The following is a 21008-nucleotide window of genomic DNA, read 5'->3' as shown; positions in this document are numbered from 1 at the left end:
CTTATTATCAACAGGTTTTAACCCTATTAACAGAATTTTTCGCCAGTCACGTACAATAAAAATAATGACACTATCAATACTTTTGATCACTACACTGGATCGCGTCTAAGTTTCTAATAGATGCTATAATAGTTATGAATAATTAAATAAAAATATCATGAAAATAACTTGTTTAATTCATGCGGTAGCCTTAACAATAAAATCAGCATCATAATGCGATTCTCTGAATAATGTACACGGTAAAAAAAACATATTTTTTTTACTAAATGTAAAAATTGTGAAATGTTTGAAATATCATAACTTTTTTGTTTATTAGTTTACCATCACCAAATTTTTATGGTAGATAGCTAATATAATGGACCGTTTTCCCTGAAAAAATCACGTTGGTAAAAAGATAGGGTTTTGAGATATTTGAGTTTGTGTGACAAAAATGATATTTTTTTAATGCAAAAAAAAAATTTTTTTACAGTGTATATTTTCTTAGCAATCCCCATTAAGTTATCTAACTTTGCTGAAAAAATCATAACAATCGAACGAACCGTTTTTGCTGTGCAGCTTTTTGAATATTTTTCAACCATTTTCACATACACCCTTTTGAAAAGTTAGACGTGACTCTATATGAAGATTTGATATCGAAAAATGACGTTTTAGATGAAATTGAAAAACTGTGCAAAGTTTCAGATATTTTTGAAATGGTCGCTCAGGATCGACTTGCGTGCCTCCGTGGAATCCCTCACTCCGCTTTTTACAGCTGATACTTTTTTCGCCGTCTGCTGTTTCCGCTTCTGTTTGTAACGTTTCATGTTCTTCCAGGTTCCTATGCCGCGTTCTTCTTTTCTAAAATCGCACTGCACTCCTTGTTGAACCATTTGTTTCGTGCGGAACCCATACCATTGGATGATAGTGCGCTAAATATTGTGAGTTTCTTTGGCCACTGGATTCTAGACGGGACCTTCTAGATTTGACACCCTGTTTCAAACCCCCTTTTCGGCGTACCTCTTCCATTGTGTCTCCTTGCTGTCACTTTTGCCCAAACTACCTCTTTTTTATGCGACCTTCTGCTGTTATCATTGCAAAATAGAATGAGAGCGAAACGCCTTCGAATTTCCAAGCGACTTTGACGGTTTTTAGAGGTGTCACATAGGCGTTTTAGGTGGTTTCGAAGGGTCTCAAGGGTGTTACAGGGGATTTAAGGGGGCTTTTAGTTTCTGAAAGTACATTTTGGATCACAGCTCTTAAGTAAGCTTCGGAGAGATTCAGCGGCGCTTCAAAGCGTTTCTTAAACGATTCAGGTTGCTCAAGAACGTTCTTAAGAAACCTTAAACAGTCCCAAACTAATCCCATCGCCCCTCATTGCTCCCCCCTGAGCATGCCTCGAACTCCCCTTAACTCCACTTGCAACTTTTTTCCTTTAAACCAACCTTATTGCTAATCTAAAACACTCCAACTGCTCTGAACACAATCAGATTCCATTTAGGTAATGTTACCTAAATGGAGGGACCTAAATAGATTTTTTGCAATTTCTCATCGTAAAAGGCTGTTTTACCTCAAGCAAATCTGACAGGAAAAGGCCTACTTTCCCACACCAAATTAACAGTGCGGTAATGGTTCATTACAGCACTGATTTGCGTTGCGTAATGAACCATTACAGCACTGGTTTCAGTTTTGGTCAACTTATTGATGCTTTCTGGACGCAGTTTTGAAAAATTGTGACAACTGCACAGTATAACCTGCTATGATCAGATTTTCTTGAAGCTATAAACGTCAGTGTGCAGATTGATGAAAATTTTTTGTTTAAAACTATCCTCAAGGGTAATTTATGAAATTGCAAAAAAACGTTGTACGCAACTCGGTGCAGAACTCGATTTTTCCAGCACTCGTCGTAATTATCCAACTCGGCAAGCCTCGTTTGATAAATGTACGACTCGTGCTGTAAAAATCGTCATTCTGCACCTTGTTGCGTAAACTACTGTTACCTAAATGGAGGTTTGAGTGTATAGTGCGTTCATTTCCGTATCGAACACGACGGTTTGGAACGTTCGTGCCACGAACAGTCTCAAAAATCGTTCGGTTTTTGCCATCACACCTGGCTTCACAGTCAAATGTGTCAAAAGTGACAGAATGGCAGGCGCTTTTCTTGCTGGTTTGCTCAAATTTCATCTTCGTTCTTTTTCTTTTTTCTCGCAACGATGACAGCGGAAGGTCGCATAAAAACCGAGGTAGTTTGTGCAAAAGTGATAGCAAGGACACTCAATTTGATGAGGTTCGTCGAAAAGTACGTTTGAAATAGGGTGTTAAATTGAGTGGGAAAGAAATTCACAATAAGTTGATCATTTGGCACATTTTGCAATTCTTGTCGATTGCATAATTAATTGAGGAAAAGCAGGTCGTTATGACACACTACCACGTGGTGTAAACTAGCCTATTACAATTGAATAAGGAAAAAGTGTATTCTTAAGTCATTATTATAATTACCTTTCCATAGGGAAACTACGGATAACCCAATATATAGCTCCAACGGAAAGAAGGAAAGCTTGCTCGGAAAATCAGAGTTCACTCATTACTAAGCGATTTCTTTCCTCCTTTTGGAGAAATGGTGCGAACTGTGGTGGGCTGTTGCTTTTTGCCACCTTTAGTAAGGCAAGTGCTTTCATATGCTATATTATAAAGGAACCTCCAAGGCAAACAACAACGCCGACGTTGGCCATCCAACCATGTTTCGAGACCTTTCATGTTTCGTTATCTGATTGATCAATATATATGTGCTGGGGAAGAAAGAGTTATTTATACGCCCCGGGTCAAATCGATACAAATAAGTTATTACATCGTGCCGGGTGGCATTATTCGTAGCTATGATGCTGACTTTTAGCTATGGATTGTGTGGTTATTAAGCTAGGCATCAGTTAACCTCTAATGATGTCTAGATTAAAAAGCTCATAGCTTTCTTCAAATGCCTTAAAATTGCATGCATTAGGTACACTACCTAGTACAGAGCAGAATAACCATTTCAAAATTTTGGAATCCGAATTACATTTTCCAGACGCATCGAGCCCGGATGGATCCCACATACTGTGCCGTACAAAATACGATAAATTATTATTTGCATACATCCCATTCCCGGGGTCGGGCGCTTCCGAAACAACTGAATCAATAAAAACCCTCCGGGCCCGGTCTGCGTCGCTGCCCCCTAAATCAAGGCAAGGATGCTAATTCGCCTTCCGGCTCGAACCGGAGCCGTAGCTCTGACCCTTCTCCCTGATGCCGATGCGTCCCTTAAATAATGCATGCAAACGCATGCATGGGTGATTTTTGATGCAAGTGAATGTGCAAATGCCCCGACTACTACCGCACCGAGACCAGCATTAATTAAATCTCGAAAAATTAGTTAGAGGAAATTCTGGCAACCGACGGAAGGGGTTGGCTCGCGCGGTCGGGAAATATTCGGGATTTTCTCAGCCAAAAGCGACTGCCCGATAATGACGGGGTCGAGTGTTGCTTTTAAAAAGAAGTAACGAAAGGTATACATACCTACATAGGAAAAGAACGATGAAAAAATGTGATCTATTCTATAAATCATATTCACGACGTGGTAATTAGGAGTTTTTACGTGTTACTAGCACCTACCCACATCTTGTAGGTCCGAGCTAGCTTCACGTTTCCACCTTTCGGCTCGTGCGTCGACAGCAACGTTGTCGACGGTTCCTACAGTGGGTTGTATATTCCCGGCAAAGTTTGCCTCTACTTGAGAATGGAAACACGGACGAGGAGATGGCCTCCGAGGAAAAAGGTTTTGATCGTCATGCCGGGAATGCACATATCTGGCTCTTCCAGCCACTTGCCACCCTCGATACCGCTGACGAATTTCAGTTCAGAGTCTGAGTAAGAAATGCACCTCTACCGGAAGCTATACCTAAGGTGGCACCCCTACCACGGTGGATAGAAGACCTTTGGCCAACAACCTACTGTTCTCAAAACTCAAAAATCGATACGGAAACCGAAAATGAATGATTATGCACTGGACCAACGGCAACGATTTTTATCGCTGAACAGCGGATAGGAATTGGAACTTGGATTGTTCTTATTCTAGCCCAGAAGGAACGCCAATGCCGCAATAGGGCGAGCAAAAACACGAGCAGCCAAAGCCACAGCCCGTCAGCGATATTCCGCTCTCAAGAAGGAAGTGAAACGCTCCTGTAGACGAGACAAATGAGCTCTCTGGCTGACGAAGGCGAGAAAACTGCAAATACCGGTGACATTCGTCTCCTCTACGATGTCTCACGTTGCCTTGGAGGGACTATGATGAATGCCTCGATGCCCGTGAAAGACACGTCAGGACAGTTATTGAACCACCCGGCTGAGCAACACTGGTTAGTGCTGTTTGGAAACCTGTTACACGCTACCAACATCTCAGCATGATCCGAGCAAGAGCTCTACGCATTACTCGTGTCAATACCGATTCTCCATCATTGCAGGAAATAGAAACAGCCATCCGTAGCATGAAATCTAACTAAGCCCAGGAGTCGAGATTCCTGCAGGAATCTTTGAAGGAATCCCTTAAGGAATCCCTGGAAGAACTTCTAGAGAAACCGCTGGAGGAATCCCTGACTTCAACTTGACATATGAAAACATGACAATGCATCTGACTTTAATGTTACACTAGCATCTAACGTCATACTAATGTAAAACGATGTACATATGAACATCAAGATACATCAAAAAACGTTAGGATCTGATGTTACATCAAAATGTAACGTCATGCTGATTTAAAAGGACGTGCTCATGAGCTTCAAGATACATCCGAAAACATTAAGTTCTGATATTACATCAAATTGTAACGTCATGCTGATGTATAATGATCCAAGTATAAGCATCAAGAAACATTTAAAGACATTAGGCTCTAAGGTTACATTAAAAAGTAACGTCATGTAATATAAACTGATGTTCTCATAAACATCAAGATACATCTTAAAACGTTAGATTCTAATGTAACATTATGAGCTAATGTTGTGCTGATGTTGAACGATGTACTCTTTAAAAATCAAGGACATTAGATTCAGACGTTCCCTGATGTCTCCTCCATCAGGGTTACATTGCGATTTAGATGTGTTTATGCAAGGTAGCATACATCAGAAAATCAAATGTTTTTGATGTCATGAACAATACCCAGATGTTTTCAGACATTTCTTGATTTGCAAAAACATTAGATTTAAATGTTCACGGAAGGTTTTTGATGTGCAAAAACATGAGACTAAAACGTTTTCTGATGTATGTTGATGTATGTAAACATCAGATACAAACGATATTCTAATGTTTTACGATGTAAAAAACGTTACATCCAGACGTTTTCAAATGCAGATACACCTAAAAACGTTAGGTTCTAATGTTACATTCCAACCTAACTTCGTACTGATGTTGAAAGACGCACTCACAAAAAATAGGAAACACCCAAAAACGTTTACGTATAATGTTACATTAACAGCAAACGTCATGTCATGTCAAGTCGTTATGTACATAAACATCAAAATGCATTCAAAAACGTTATCTTCTAATCTTACATTATACGCCAACGTCATGCTTAAGTAAATTGAAGTACGTAAAAACATAGAAATAAACGTTGTGATATCAGATTCTAACATTGGGAGGAATCCCAGGAGAAATTCTTAGGAAAATTCCTGAAGGAATCCCGGAAAACTTCCTGGAGGAATCCCAGGAGAAATTTCTGGATGAATTCTTGAGAAAACTTCCTTGAGGAGTTTTCAGGGAACTTCTGGAGAAATCCTTAGGGGACTCCCGTGGAGTCCTGAGAAATTCCTGAGGAACTTTCGGAAAAATTCACGAGGAACTCCTGCATAGTTTTTTCGAAAGATTCTTGAAGTAATTCCTGAGGAATTCCTGAAGGAATTCCAGCATAGCTCCTGATGAAATTTTCAAGAAACTGCTGGGAAACTCCTGCAGAATTTCATAGGAAGTCCTGAAGCATTCTCTTGGAACTCGCAGAGGTATTCTCGTAGAACATCACGATGAATTTCTGAGGGACTCCTGGAGGAATTTCCGAGGAACGCTTAGAGGAATTTTTGGGTAATTTCCGAAACTTCCAAATACCATGAAAATCATTTGTATGTCAGTGGATGCACAAGTAACACAAAGAAATACTCAATATTTATTATGAGATACAACAGAGGTAAGCGTGGAAGAATAACACCGATTAAGTAAAGAAATACAAGAGTAGAGCTTGTAGCGCTTGAAGGTCTTAATTCCAGAATAGTTTGGACGACCTAGATCACCAAATGAATGTTGCAAAGTTATCAGAATTGCACTCTGAGGTTCTAAGAGTAGCGTAGATTATATTCCGCGAGCATTCGCTACAATAAAAATATCCTAAGATTAACAGATATTTCGACCCATACTTCAAAATACATTGGGTCCATTTGTATGCCAGTGGACACCCAAATAGCAACAAATAGAGATACTCGTAATATAATGAGGTGCAACAGACACAATCATGAAAGAATTATGCCGATAGGGTGAAGAAAAACAAGAGTAGAGCCTGTAGACCTTGAAGATCCTAATTCCAGGACAGTTTGGAAAGCCTGGAGTATCCCATGAGTGTACCAAGAGCATTATAGATGTGTACTGAGGTTCCATCAGCAGTATAGACTGCATTCGACGAAAATTTTTCACAACTAAAGCATGATACAGAATGTAGAAATCGTAACCCAAACTTCAAAGTGTATTGGAGGCCATTTGCATTTCATGGAATGTCCAACCACCTCAATATCAAGTTGCTCATAGCATTCTGAGGTCTAATGGACATCAACGTGACTAAATTTCTTGAACAGAGTGAACACAAACGATGGTAGATATTTTAGATCTTATGAAAATGAATTCCAGAGTACTTTGGATGACCTAGATCACCCAAATCATTTACCATGAATTTTCTAGGGTACCGTAGACTCTGTTCTGTGATCATTCATCGCGTATAAAATTTGGTTGAGAATGCTAGATTTGTGTCAGAAACTTCGGAGTACTTTAGAAGCCTTAGAATAGCTCTGGGATCAAAACTTCAACATACTATGATGGGTAGTAATAGATTGCATGTCTAGGATCTGTGAAAACTATTGATGATCAGCAAAACGATAAAATTTGAGCAACGGGGTTTTGAATGGTTTGGCGCTATCAAACTCTTGCCCCGTCCGCGTCCAGCACGCAAACGCATGCACTATGCGGTTCTTAGGGCTAGCCACTCACACGCACACTACCGCTATCGGTTTCGCCTTCAAGTGTGAGGGAGCTAAATAGTATACTGTTCCCATTGTTCCGCACACGCACAAAAACGCGTGCAATGCGTTCGCGAAACGCTCTCGCGAGAGTAGGTACCTACCGTGCATTCTGTTCTGACATCCTAGGTTCTGACAATTCCGCCTTTCGGAGGGAGGAAGCGCATTCGCTCATCTGTCGCGTACAAATTGGTCCTTGCGCTCGCGTCCTTCGCCAGTAACGCATGGAATAAAATAATTGATGGAAAAGTTGTTTTTAATCCCCTATCCCCTTTCTTCCACTAGGGCGCACCTACCTAGTAGTACTCATTGAATTTATATTTTGCACGCGCGATTCGAGATAGTGGGGGGAGGGTCGGGTTGGGCGAGCGAACCCCATCGAACCCCCGCCGATCGAAATGAGCGAGTGTTTTTCAATTAAAATTAAACAACGGCGAACGAGGACGACGATGCCGCGGTGAGCGATGACAACAAACGCGACTACCTACTAGCTAGGTGTGTATACACGCACGCACGGTTCGATGACGATCACGGGAAAAAATTCGTTGCCGGATCCATGACTAAAATATTATGAAATCATAAAACTTGTCGCTTCATGATATTGTAACTACAAGTCATGATATCATGACGTTAACAACGATTATCATGAATAATAATAACTGATTCCATCAACAAAAGCCATGGCCGTCAAAAGCGTTATGAAAAAATTAAGCTCGTTTTCATAAATTGAATACCATAAAGCATAGTCATGGTAGCATGGCTCTGAGTCATAAAACTATGACGCTGAGTCATCTCAACCAGACGCTGAGTCGTATAAACATAACGCAAAGTCATAAAATCATGAATCACAACAAACGAATTTGGGCACTGTAAGCGTTACGCAAACCCTCGCGCAGAATCACCTACGCCATTTTTGTCACTTCTGTCAAGGCGCCTTTTGTGAGCGGCAGTGTATTCCGGTGAGATTTTTTTTTTGATTTCGAAAAAGTTTAGTGACTTTTTGTTACTTAAATAGTAGTAAACTATATAATTATTGAACTACATTCCAGAAGTTGAAAGTGAAAAAACTCTATATTCCGGCACAAAACCCCGGCCAGCTTCATCAGCAGCAGAACAATCAAGCTCACGTAATGATTTTATTACTACTAACAATTTATACAATTAAGCCTTGCTTTATTCTATTATATATTTTTTTTAATAGAAATCTTTTCTTTTATATGCAGACGGCGGGCGACATGGAACATAAAATCATCACGCGCTTGGATTTCCTTAAGCCGCAAATTGTTTCGGTTGGGGCATCGCGGGGAGAAGGAGCGGTGCTTGTTATTTTCGGGGGAGCGGAGTACAAGGCAGACCACATCCTCCATGCCATTTGCATTTGCATGCAAGTGATATATGTTTTGAATCTCCAGTATGCACCAGACTGCAAGCCCCTCTAGATGTTCTTGCAGGCTCATCTGTTCAAAATCCCAGCGGTAGATCTACCCAAAAGCACCCGCGATTTACTGCGGGCTATTGAGTAGATTGAAGGCACAATGATGAATAAATATTGACAAATACCAGAATCATAAAAATTACTTCAATATTCAGGAACCTTGTTCATGATTTCAGAGTGCGTGCTTCACGATAACATGACCTTAAATGCCACTTTGCACAAATTAATCCGATAGTATAAATTACAAATACTAGAATCATGCATACTGCTTATGTTTTTATAACATTTGGTAATAAATTTAGAACATGCTTTATGATAACATGACCAGTACTACCATTTTTCGCAAATCGATCCAGTACCATAAATGACAAATACTTGCACCATGAGTAATGCTCAAGCTTTCATAAATTTAGTTCATAGTTTGAGTACGTACTTCATGATAATATGAACCGACTTACCAAATTTCGCTAATAAAACTGGAACCATAAATGACAACTACTAGTTCTATGAATACCGCTTCTGGTTTTATGAATCTAGTTAATAGTTCTGGTATTCATGGGCATGATATCATGACTTAACTTACAAATTTTTGTCAATAAATATTAAAAACGTAACGCCAAGGTGACGTTACGGCAACATGAGTCATGAAATTATGACCTTTTTTTGTGGTGTATATTTATAACATGAAAACACACATTTTACGCGAAATCATGACTCATTTAGCAGGTTCCAAGCAGCGGATTTTTTCCCGTGTGATGACGATTGGGAGGATATGGATTTTCGCGCCTGTCCCGCCGATCATGGAGCCCTGGTGAAAATTCGATTGTAAGACGAAGCGCTCCTTCGAGACCGGTTTCTTGGCGCAGTTTCTTAGACATGATTCTCCCGGATGCGTGATGCCATCGTTTTCTTGGAATCCGATGTGGGGTGATTTCCCATCGCCTGCCTGTGCTTTCCGAGTGGAATGAGTGCTAACTGATAACGATACCCGAGGAGAGGAAGGTGACATGAACGCAAAGTTGTTCTGTAGAAAACTATGCTTTTGTTATCGAAATCTATTTTTATTGCTTATACATAAATTTATTTGCAAACACCAGCTTTGCAGGGTTGTTGTCCGGCATTCTTGCAACATGCCCTGCCCACCGTATTTTTCCGGCTTTGGCTACCTTCTGGATGCTGGGTTCGCCGTAAAGTGCAGCGAGCTCGTGGTTCATCCTTCTCCGCCACACACCGTGCTTCTGCACACCGCCGAAGATCGTCCTTAGCACGTGTCGCTCGGAAACTCCGAGTGATTGCAGGTCCTCCTCGAGCATGGTCCATGTCTCGTGCCCGTAGAGGACCATCGGTCTTATTAGCGTTTTGTACATGGTGCATTTGGTGCGTGGGTGAATTTTTTTCGTCCGCAGTTTCTCCGACTTCCGCTGATGATGCGCCTCCGAATTTCACGGCTCACGTTGTTGTCAGCCGTCAGTAAGGATCCGAGGTAGACAAATTCCTCCACCACCTCGAGAGTATCCCCGTCTATCGTAACATTACTACCCAGACGGATCCGGTCATGTTCGATTTCGCCTACCATCATGTACTTTGTTTTTGAAGCATTCACCACCAGTCCGACCTTTGCTGCTTCGCGTTTCAGGCGGGTGTGCAGCTCTGCCACCGTTCCAAATGTTCTTGCAATAATGTCCATGTCGTCCGCAAAGCACACAAATTGACCGGATTTTGTGAAAATCGTTCCCCGGCTGTTGAGCCCGGTTTGTCGCATCCACACCTTCCAGACAAAATGTTGAAGAGTAGGAATGAGAGTCCGTCACCTTGTCGCAGCCATCGGCGAGATTCAAATGAACTGGCTAGTTCACCCGAAACCCTTAAGCAGTTTTGCACACCGTCCATCGTTGCTTTAATCAGTCTAGTCAGCTTCCCAGGAAAGCCGTTTTCGTCCATGATTCTCCATAGCTCTGCGCGGTCGATACTGTCGTATGTCGCTTTGAAGTCGATGAACAGGTGATGCGTTGGGACCTGGTATTCACGGCATTTCTGGATGATTTGCCGTACGGTGAAGATCTGATCCATTATCGACTGGCTGTCGATGGAGCCGGCTTGATAACTTCCCACGAACTCATTCGTTTTAGGTGACAGACGACGGAGACGGAAGATGGTCTGGGATAGCACTTTGTGAGGCAGCATTCAAAATAGTGATCGCTCTGAAGTTCTCACATTCCAAATGGCCGCCTTTCTTGTGAATGGGGCAGATTACCCCTTCCTTCCACTCCTCCGGTAGCTGTTCGGTTTCCCAGATCCTGACTATCAGCCGATGCAGACAGGTGGCCAACTTGTCTGGGCCCATCTTGATGAGTTCAGCTGCGATACCATCCTTACCAGCTGCTTTGTTGGTTTTGAGCTGGTGAATGGCATCCTTGACATCCCTTAGAGTGGGAGTTGGTTCATTTCCGTCCTCCGCTGCATTGGCGTCGTCGTTTCCTCCGTTGCCGTGGTCTCCCGTGCTGCTTCCACCTTTTGATCACCTTACGTCCGTCCGTCAAAAGGCCTCCGTGTTTCTTGAGAACGGTACAGCCGTTCCATTTCTTCGCACTCGCTTCTTCCAAGCGGCACTTTTTCCCCCGAAAAAGGCGGGTCTGCTGTTTCCGTTTCTGTTTGTAACGTTCCACGTTCTGTCGGATCCCTTGCTGCAGAATTACCACCCTCGCTGCATTCTTCTCCTCCAAAACCGTTCTGCACTTTTCGTCGAACCATTCGTTCCGTCGATTCCGTTCCACGTATCCGATGGTGCTCTCGGCTGCGTCGTTGATGGCTGCTTTCACTGTACTCCAACAGTTCTCTAGAGGGGCCTCATCGAGCTCGCATTCATCTGGCAACGCGGCCTCGAGATTCTGTGCATATGCTGAGGAAACATCTGGTTGTTTCAGTCGCTCTAAATAGGTTGTACCGTAGCGGTCGCCGGTACCGTACATTGTTGATGACGGAGAGTTTTGGGCGCAGTTTGGCTATCACCAAGTAGTGGTCGGGTCGACGTTGGCGCCACGATAGTTCCTGGCGTCGATAATGTCGGAGAAGTGCCGTCCGTTAATCAGAACGTAGTCGATTTGAGATTCCGTCTGCTGTGGTGATCTCCAGATATAACCATAAGGGAAGCTGTGTTGGAAAAATAGTTGCAAACTTAGTTCGATCGTAGAGTTCTGTGGAGTCCAAAGTAAGCTCGATTTCCTGCCACAATGCGTCTTTGAATTTCTCTGCTGGTGTCGTTGACGTTGAGGTGATGTCTGTGTATGTGTGTGTGTATGTGTGTATGTGTACAAACTCACGTCACTTTTTGGCAGTAAATCTCATCCTATTTTAATGACCGATGGTTCATTCGACGGGAAATCTGGTCCTTTTGTTTCCTATTGAAAATGATTCAGATCGGTCCAGCCATTCCGAAGCAATGGCCATTTAGGTGTTCCGGATCGGTATCCCGGGAAGGGGTCAGATATGAAAATGCAACAAACCCATGCATGCGACATACCAAACCTCGGCATTTTCGATAACCTGATGAACAGTAAGCAGGAAAATATTCGCATACCATATATAAACCGATCGTGTTCTGGAACCGGTTCATGGTGTCCCGCAGGAAGTGGCCAAAAATAAAAGTGAACCAAACCCATGTATGCAACTCTTCAAACTGCGGTTTTTATCGATATCCTGATGAACAAAATGCGGGAAAATAGCCTCACATCATATCTGAACCAGTAGTGTTCAGGAACAGGTTCCGGGTGTCCCGCCGGAATTGGCCAAATATAAAAATAAACCAAACCGTTGTATGCGACTCAAAAAATCATGACTTTTCCGGTAACCTGATGAACGAAAAGCGGGAAAATAATTTCAGACCATATCTGAACCGCTTGTGTTCCGGAACCAGTCCCGGATGTCCCGCCGGAAGTGGCCAATTATAAAAGTGAACCAAACCTATGCATGCGACACATCCATTCGCGGCTTTTCCGATGAACTGATGAACGGTTAGAAGGAAAATGGTCTCAGACCATATCTGAACCGGCAGTGTTCTGGAACCGGTTCCTGATGTTCCGACGGAATTGCTGAAATGTAAAAATGAACCAAACCCATGCTTGCGACATATCAAAAAGCAGTTTATTGGAAAAGCTGATGAACAGTTAGTGAAAAAATAGTCTCAGACCATATTTTGGACAATCGGTAGAGTTTGGGAATCAGCACCGGGTGTCCCACCGGAATGGGAGATATGTAAAAATGAACGTCGGCTCCAGAGGCACGTTCTCCTTTTTAAGGAAATTTGTACCATTGAACCGAACCCTTGCGATACATAAAATCGCGGCTTTTTCGATAACCTGATGAATGGTTAGCAAGAAAATAGGTTTAGACCACATTTAAAACAACCGGCTGTGTTCCAGAATTGGTTCCGGGTGTCCTGCAGAGAGTGGCCAAATATAAAAATGAACCAAACCCATGCATGCGGCACATCAAATAGCTGCTTTTTCGATAGCCAAATGAAAAAAAAAATCTCAGACCGTTTTTGAGCGACACATCAATCCATGAGGGGCCCATATAGCCGAGGCGGTAAACGCACGGGTATTCAGCATGACCATGCTGAGGGTGACGGGTTCGATTCCCGGTCGGTCCAGGATCTTTTCGTAAAGGAAATTTCCTTGACTTCCTTGGGCATAGAGTATCTTCGTGCCTGCCACACGATATACACATGCAAAATGGTCATTGGCAGAGGAAGCTCTCAGTTAATAACTGTGGAAGTGCTCATAGAACACTAAGCTGAGAAGCAGGCTTTGTCCCAGTGAGGACGTTACGCCAAGAAGAGGAGAGGATCAAACCATGGCTTTTTTGATAAGTTGATGAACAGCTTGCAATAAAATAGGCTCATACTACAATAGTGACTACCGCTAGTATTGTAGAACTAGCATTGGGTGGTTCGCTGGAAATACGAAAGTGAACAAAACCGGTGCAATATAAGAGAACAAAATCTTAACAAAACTAAAGCGATGTCATCAAATCACACCTTTTCAGATTTCTTAGGTGTAACTATACAATAGGGCGGTTCAACGAAGTAAAATTCAATCGCAACAAGTCTAAACAAAGTTTTTTTCAAGCCTCTTTTGCGTCTAAAATAACTGCGTAAAATTTTGACGCGACTGGTTGCACCCTCGCGCTCTGTGATGTAGTTGAAATTTGAATGGGACTGAGTATGGGGAACTTCACTTGCTGTGCATAAAAATACTTTGTATAAGGCCTCCAATGATAGTGAAGGTGGTCATGCGCTCAACTAAGAGATCTGATGTTTTTCAGTTCTGCCTATGCGTTGAACTCGGAATTTGTCAAGAATATGTGGCTTAAATAAGTTTCCTAAATCAATGATGCTTTTGAGAAAAAAAAACTTGCTTTCAAGAGCACTTTGACTTCAGTACATATTCGACGGGAAAGGCACTACCACCACTAGGTGGATTAATCTGGGTTTTTCAAATACACACACGGTAAAAATTCTGCACGCTCGATGAAAGGCCAAAATCCCTTAACTATTAAAAATCTCAATCCACATGATCAGAAATACTTTTCCTTTGAAATCGCAATGCTGTCAGTTTTGATTTGAGAACCAAAATGATCCCACCGAAGAAATCACTTCGATTTGCACTACTGTACAAAGCAGTACGATCCAAAGCGAAAAGTTGTTGATTTGGTAACGACTGTTTTAAACATGAAAGTAGAAATTGGCGCCAGGTTGTAGAAAGTGTTTCGCTTCGATTCATGCCTCTCGGACAGGTGTTAAGTAATGTAGTGCTAACACAGATGATAGTGAATCTGAAGGTCTTGGTATCAAAACTGGGTGCGGTGAACACTTTTTTTTTAATTCTTGTTTTGAAATCAAAACGTTGTCAACAACGAATTGAAGTGAAGTTCCATTAAAATTGAAGAGGCCCTGGATGTTCTTTCTCAAATGATATTTAATTGGTAGAAAACTGATTAAACAGATGTGCGAATTCAAATGCCAATCAATTTATATGACAATGCAGATTTCTTACAGTGCAGCGTTTGAAATTATATTATTATCGAAGGATTTTTCCTTTTTGTCATGGTGGGTTTTTGATGGCCAAATTGTCAGAAGCTTGATCATATAATTCAGCTTGATTGGGAGGTTTTCGAGGCCAACTCTGAGTTCAACAGTTTAAAAAAAACCTTCATGACGAAGAGAACAAAACTGTCGAAAATACATAAGTTCACCTAGATACATTTTTTTTTCGACTTAAATAATGAGAACAATATATCAGCATTTGCTTTTCACGGCTGGAAGCTTTGATCTAGAAAAAATGTGAAATGGTGCCAATTTGTTTTTGGAACATTTTGAAAAATAAAGTGAAAAATTCAGAATCTAAAAAAGTTATCACATTCTAATTCATCCACCCTCGGGTCAAATCAAAGTAGCTGACTAGCGCAGCATCAGCTCCCGGCTGCATGCAGAAGTGTGCGTGTGCGGGCAACACTTCTCGGGATGCTGCCACCCTGATCCGATTTCAAACTTCTTCACACACATTTTCGATGTGGTGTGGAAAATCATCATATGAACGGGGCACCACACCCATTTTGTATGAGTTCTTCTGGACCGGAGTCACATGAGAGTGTATGAGAAAACTCAAATTCCTATTTTGGGGGGAGTAGGTAAGGGGCTGTCCATAAACCACGTGGTCATGAGGAGGGGGGGGGGGTTCGGCCGATGACCATTTTGTATGGACGAATAAAAAATTTTGTATGGACTAATGACCACGCGGGGGGGTTTGAGAAGTCCCAAAAAAATGACCACGTGGTTTATGGACATCCCCTAAATGTAGATATTTTGGTTTTCGCAAAACGGAGTTCTCGGGACTGCGTTTGTGCGTGTATTGGCTATATGTAGATATGGCGCATGATCTCCTGGTGTGGTTATCATTTGTATACAAAAATTCATTGCGAACTCCGGGTTTGCTGCTCCGAGTGGATGCTGACCTCTGTCTCTCTCTCACTGTTGTCACGCGGAGGGAGGGTGGGCAATGCCACTGAGCATGGTGTGCTTGTTGGAAATCCAATTCCGGCCAGAATATTTTATTTTAATGTAATAAAAAATCTTGCTAATGTTTTTGAATTATCTCTGTATACATTTGAGTAAGAAGTAGAAGAAGCGGAATTCGAGCTGTAAAAATACAATTCATTTTTCAAATTTCCTTAGCAATTCCTTCAAATCGATATAGCACCGTTGAACTATGGGAATGCAGTAGACCAAAATCTATAATCAAATAATCAAATCACCGAAAACCAATTCAAATGCAAAACACGACCAAAAAGCCAATAAAGACATCTGCCAAGTTTTGCCATCAAATAAATATGTAAAAACTCAAAAGTGACACATTCTTATTGTTTTTAAAACATATAACTTCATAACTGCTCTGATTTACATGTAAATGAACAAAACCACCTTGAGAAACTACGAAAAAATGACGTTTGTTTTATAGTTCTAGGATGTATTGGGCCAAATGGGGCTTTATTATGATCTCACTCCTAAGTAACATTTTAAGTTTTGTACGGCTCCAAAAGAGATTTTTTTATAACAAAAACTATGACAGCTCAAGATGAAGAGAAGCTTCTTCGATGGCACGTAAAGTTCAGGAGGATACATCATTCGCAAGTAGAAAGCGATCATTTCAAAGTAATATTTTAGTAGTTAATGTGGTGGTAGGCTTATGCGCATTCAATTTTACCGTGAATATTGGGGCTGCAGAAACATAAAATTAATGCGCTTCGAAAATGATGAATATTATCATCTTGGAATGAAAAAAAATTTGTTAATTTAGTAAAACTATCCCAAATCACAAGAAAACTCAGCTGAGAGAGTTTATTTATGTGAGAATGTTATAGAAATGGCGGCAAACTATCAATTCATTGCTTATTTAAGCAAATAAACTATTTTCCATTCACGTCAGCTAATTCTTCAATATGGCAACGACCAAAATTAGCGAACATAAAACGAAAGCAATTTTACTTGCATGATGACCGCAATAAACCTAGTTTCTGCTTTTCCACCAACAGATGTCGTTACCAATCGAACGGATCGCCATCTGTTGAGGGTTTGAACAGTTTTAATAATGAATGCCCGAGGGTTTACATATCGGAGAGTTTTGTTTACTCATAATATCTGGCTTTATAGATATCTTCAAGTATACTATGTATAAAACATTTCATCAATGGTTTTCATAAAAGTAGTCATAAAACTGTGAGTTTTAATTATTGCTGTAATTAAACCCTAATAAAAATTAAACAAAACCAATGCGCAATGGAATTGTTACTTGGGACTATCCTTGTCTTGGTATTTGAATAGCAATACCAAGGAAATTTTACAGAAGAAAACGATGGTTTTCCAAAAGTTTTCCCATATAGAATCTCATACGAATAGTGAGGAAAGTATCTCAAAGGGCGCGCCGATCAAGGCATACCGTAACGTAAGCTTGTCCCTCGATCTGGAAAGGTTTAAAGAACTCGAACTTCACTTTTCCACAGAGAACAGACGAACATGCTCGAACAAAATTGCTTGAAAATCTTGTGTAAAGAAAAAACAAGCTCAGTAGCGACATCGACGGTGTCTTTCCCACTCAAAAACTTGTTTCGACACCATGATGGCGCTTTCTGAAGAAATATTTCACTAGCGCACCTTTAAATTTTCCAACTCAGATTCTGAGCTATATTTGCTTAAATAACAAGATGTTTATGATTATTTCACTAATCCAGCAACAAAATTTGAGCAACCCATTGATAATTAAACAAGTTGAACAAGAATTCAATTATTGTTTTCCAAAAGCTAAAACAACGGCAAATTTGTACCCCGATTCAAAATGTGACAGCGCCGCGTAATGGCCACATTCCCAGTTATTTCAAATCAACCGTTGCAATGCTTTACACAACTGCACTACATGAGCTTGGACGTCTGTTCTCTGTGACTATTCATTGCACCAAAGAAACTCACACACTGAAAAGAAAATCTATGGATAAATTACTTGAAGAACCACTGGATGAACCCTTAGAGAAATGCCTAGAGAAATTCGTTGAAATCCCAATGGAAAAGTCGCTGGTAAAATCCCTAGAGAAATTTCTTGATAAATCTTCGAAGAAATAGCAGGAAAATTTCCTGGAAGAAGGATTTCTAATCAATCACAGCAGGGTTTTAAAAAGAATAACAGGAATGAGGAGCGAACCTGGTGTGGTGGTTAGAACACAAGACTCCGAGGACCTGGGATCGAATCCCACTCCCGACATACTCACAAAATGTGGGTTCTTCCATCGGAAGGGAAGTAAAGCGTGGGTCCCGAGATGAACTAGCCTAGGGTTAAAAATCTCGTTAATACAGACAAAAAAAAAATTACAGGAAGAATCAAGTGCATCGATCCGCCTTCGGGCGTGGCCGGCATGCAGACCGCCACGATCAAGTTTCCCGTACGGAGGTTAGAGTTCTCGGTGGGAGTGAAGATCGTCGGCTTTACTGACCACATCACGCTGGAGGTTTACGGTGAATCGATTAAACAAGTGGAATTGACTACTCGATCGCGATTGCCGAGGAGTGGATGAGATCCAGGAAACTGGAGTTGGCTCACCACAAAACTAAGGTGGCGATTGTAAACAACCGAATGTCGGAGCAGCAAGCGATGATCAGTTTAGGCGATTGCACCTCCCAGGTAACAATTTGATGCTGTACAAACGTTTTTCAAACTATTTTAAAGCAGCCTTCAGTTTAACAAAAGCTGAGCACAAGAGGTACAATCCTTTATTCAGCACCTACACATCTTATTTTGGTGTTTTTATTCAACCTATTGCTGATTTGAGGTTCATTGAAAGGCTGATTTACAGCTTAATATGCGCTTGGTCAGTATTCCATCAAATCAATTTTTTGAGTAAAAATTTAAAAAATACACTTTCGTAAGCCTATTTATACCATTTGCTGCTTTCTATTTCCAGAAGAAATGTTCAGGATTGCATAAATTAATCTTTTGCAAAACGGGGAATTGAACTTGAACTTAGCAACTACACCACACACAATTATATACACATCCTGGAAAACGAGAGCATCACATGTTGTGTCTGAATAATCAAGAACATAAGATGAACTGAGCTTGTCTCTCTCTCTCTTCTTGGCGTAACGCCCTCATTGGGACAAAGCCTGCTTCTCAGCTTAGTGTTCTATGAGCACTTCCACAGTTATTAACTGAGAGCTTCCTCTGCCAATGACCATTTTTGCATGCGTATATCGTGTGGCAGGCACGAAGATACTCTATGCCCAAGGAAGTCAAGGAAATTTGCTTTACGAAAAGATCCTGGACCGACCGGGAATCGAACCCGTCACCCTCAGCATGGTCATGCTGAATACCCGTGCGTTTACCGCCTCGGCTATATGGGCCCTGAGCTTGTATTGAGGCTGAAAAAGCGATGTGGACTCTACGAAAACTTTCTTGGGTCAGCTGTCAAAAATTATTTGTTTGATGGTTGAACAAATGATGATTAATCCAGTAACAAATTTTGAAAACGACGTATAATCAATGCTACACCATTGATTATACGTCGTTTTCAAAATTTGTTACTGAATTCTGCATGTTGGTGTATGTTTTAACCCATTTACGCCCAGTGATATAAGATAGATCAGTAACTTTTGCGATAACTGCGGAGAAAAGAAGCATTTTGGAATACTGGTGTCCTCAGCAAAGTTGTTGATGAGTATGTAATTTAGTACGTATTCGCTCCAGTAGGTGGCGCATGTGATCATGAAACATTATTGTGCTTTGATAGTTGCTTCGTCAACAGCCATTGCCAATACCGTCGCGCTCGTATCTTGAGAATCCAACTACATAGAAAAATTTTGTCTTCAGCAAAGTTGATCAGGACATCAAGAACTATCCGATAGTGAACTAGTTGGTTCTGGGTTTATCCGCTAGGTGGCGCTAGTAATTCCTAAAAAATTGAACCTCTGTATCTCGAGAATCCGACTACATAGAAGAATTTCGTCTTTCGCAAGGTTGATCAGAACATCAACAGCTATCCCGCAGACAAACAGACGTAACACTCTGATAATTCTCATCGTACACCGATTTAACGGTCTTTTTCAAAATTTGATAGTTGGCTAACTGCCCAACCGTGGCGCTCGCATAGTTTTTGTTCGAGTTTGACGTTTGCTCACTACCGCCACCTAGTTGGTGGTCGGCCAAACTTAGTCCTTTTTGCATTGGGCGAATATGTTTCCGTGACTATGATTTGAATCGAAAAATGTTCGAAGTGTTACGTCTGTTTGTCTGTGACTATCCGTTAGTGAACTAGTTGATTGTAGGTTTGTCCGCTAGGTGGCGCAAGGGGGTTCTAAATAATCTGAATTTCTGAATCTCGAGAATCACACTACATAGAAGAATTTCGTCTTCGGTAAAGTTGATTAGTACATCAAGAGCTACCCGATAGTGCACTATTTGGTTCAAGGCGAATCTGCTAGGTGGTGCTAGTGAGCTCTAAAATTTCTGAACTACTGTATCTCGAAAATCGACTACAAATGAAAAATTTCAGTCTTCGGAAAGGTCCATCAGGAGGACATCACAAGCTATCCGATTGTAAACTAGTTGGTTAAAGGTTTATCCGCTAGGTAGCGCTAGTGTGTTTTAGAAATTCATAGCTGCTGAATCCCAAAAATTAGGCTTCATAGAAATATTTCGTCTTCAGCAAAGTTGTTAAGTACATCACAGAGAGCAGACATCCAGGCTAGAACAAATTTCATTCAAAAAGTTGAATAAGGATTTGAATCCATACTTCAGTATGGATGCAAACTAATACACGATGAAAACACGAGCACTGAACACCATATTGCCACAGTCTGTGGTGAATTGAAACACTGCAAGTGGTGAATTACATTAGTATGAGAAACTAACCGATTGCAGCGCCACGCTATTGCCACTTGTGTTGTCGATGAAATATTCCTTACAAAAAATTCAGATTGGACTTGTATGTCTGTTCTCTGTGAGTACATCAAGGGCTAAAGGATAGTTAACTAGTTCATTCCAGGTTTATCTGCTAGATGGTGCTAGTGAGCCCTACAAATTCTGAACTTCTGTATCTCGAGAATCAGACTACATAGAAAAATTTTGACTTCGCAAGGTCAAGAGCTATCTGATAGAGAACTAGTTGATTGTAGGTTTATCCGTTATGTGGCGCTTGTGAGTTCAAGACATTTTTAGCTACTGAATCTCGAAAATCAGACTTCATAGAAAAAAATC

This window comes from Aedes albopictus, chromosome 1 (assembly GCF_035046485.1).
Source record: "Aedes albopictus strain Foshan chromosome 1, AalbF5, whole genome shotgun sequence".
Classification (NCBI taxonomy): domain Eukaryota; kingdom Metazoa; phylum Arthropoda; class Insecta; order Diptera; family Culicidae; genus Aedes; species Aedes albopictus.
This window is presented reverse-complemented; position numbering follows the sequence as displayed.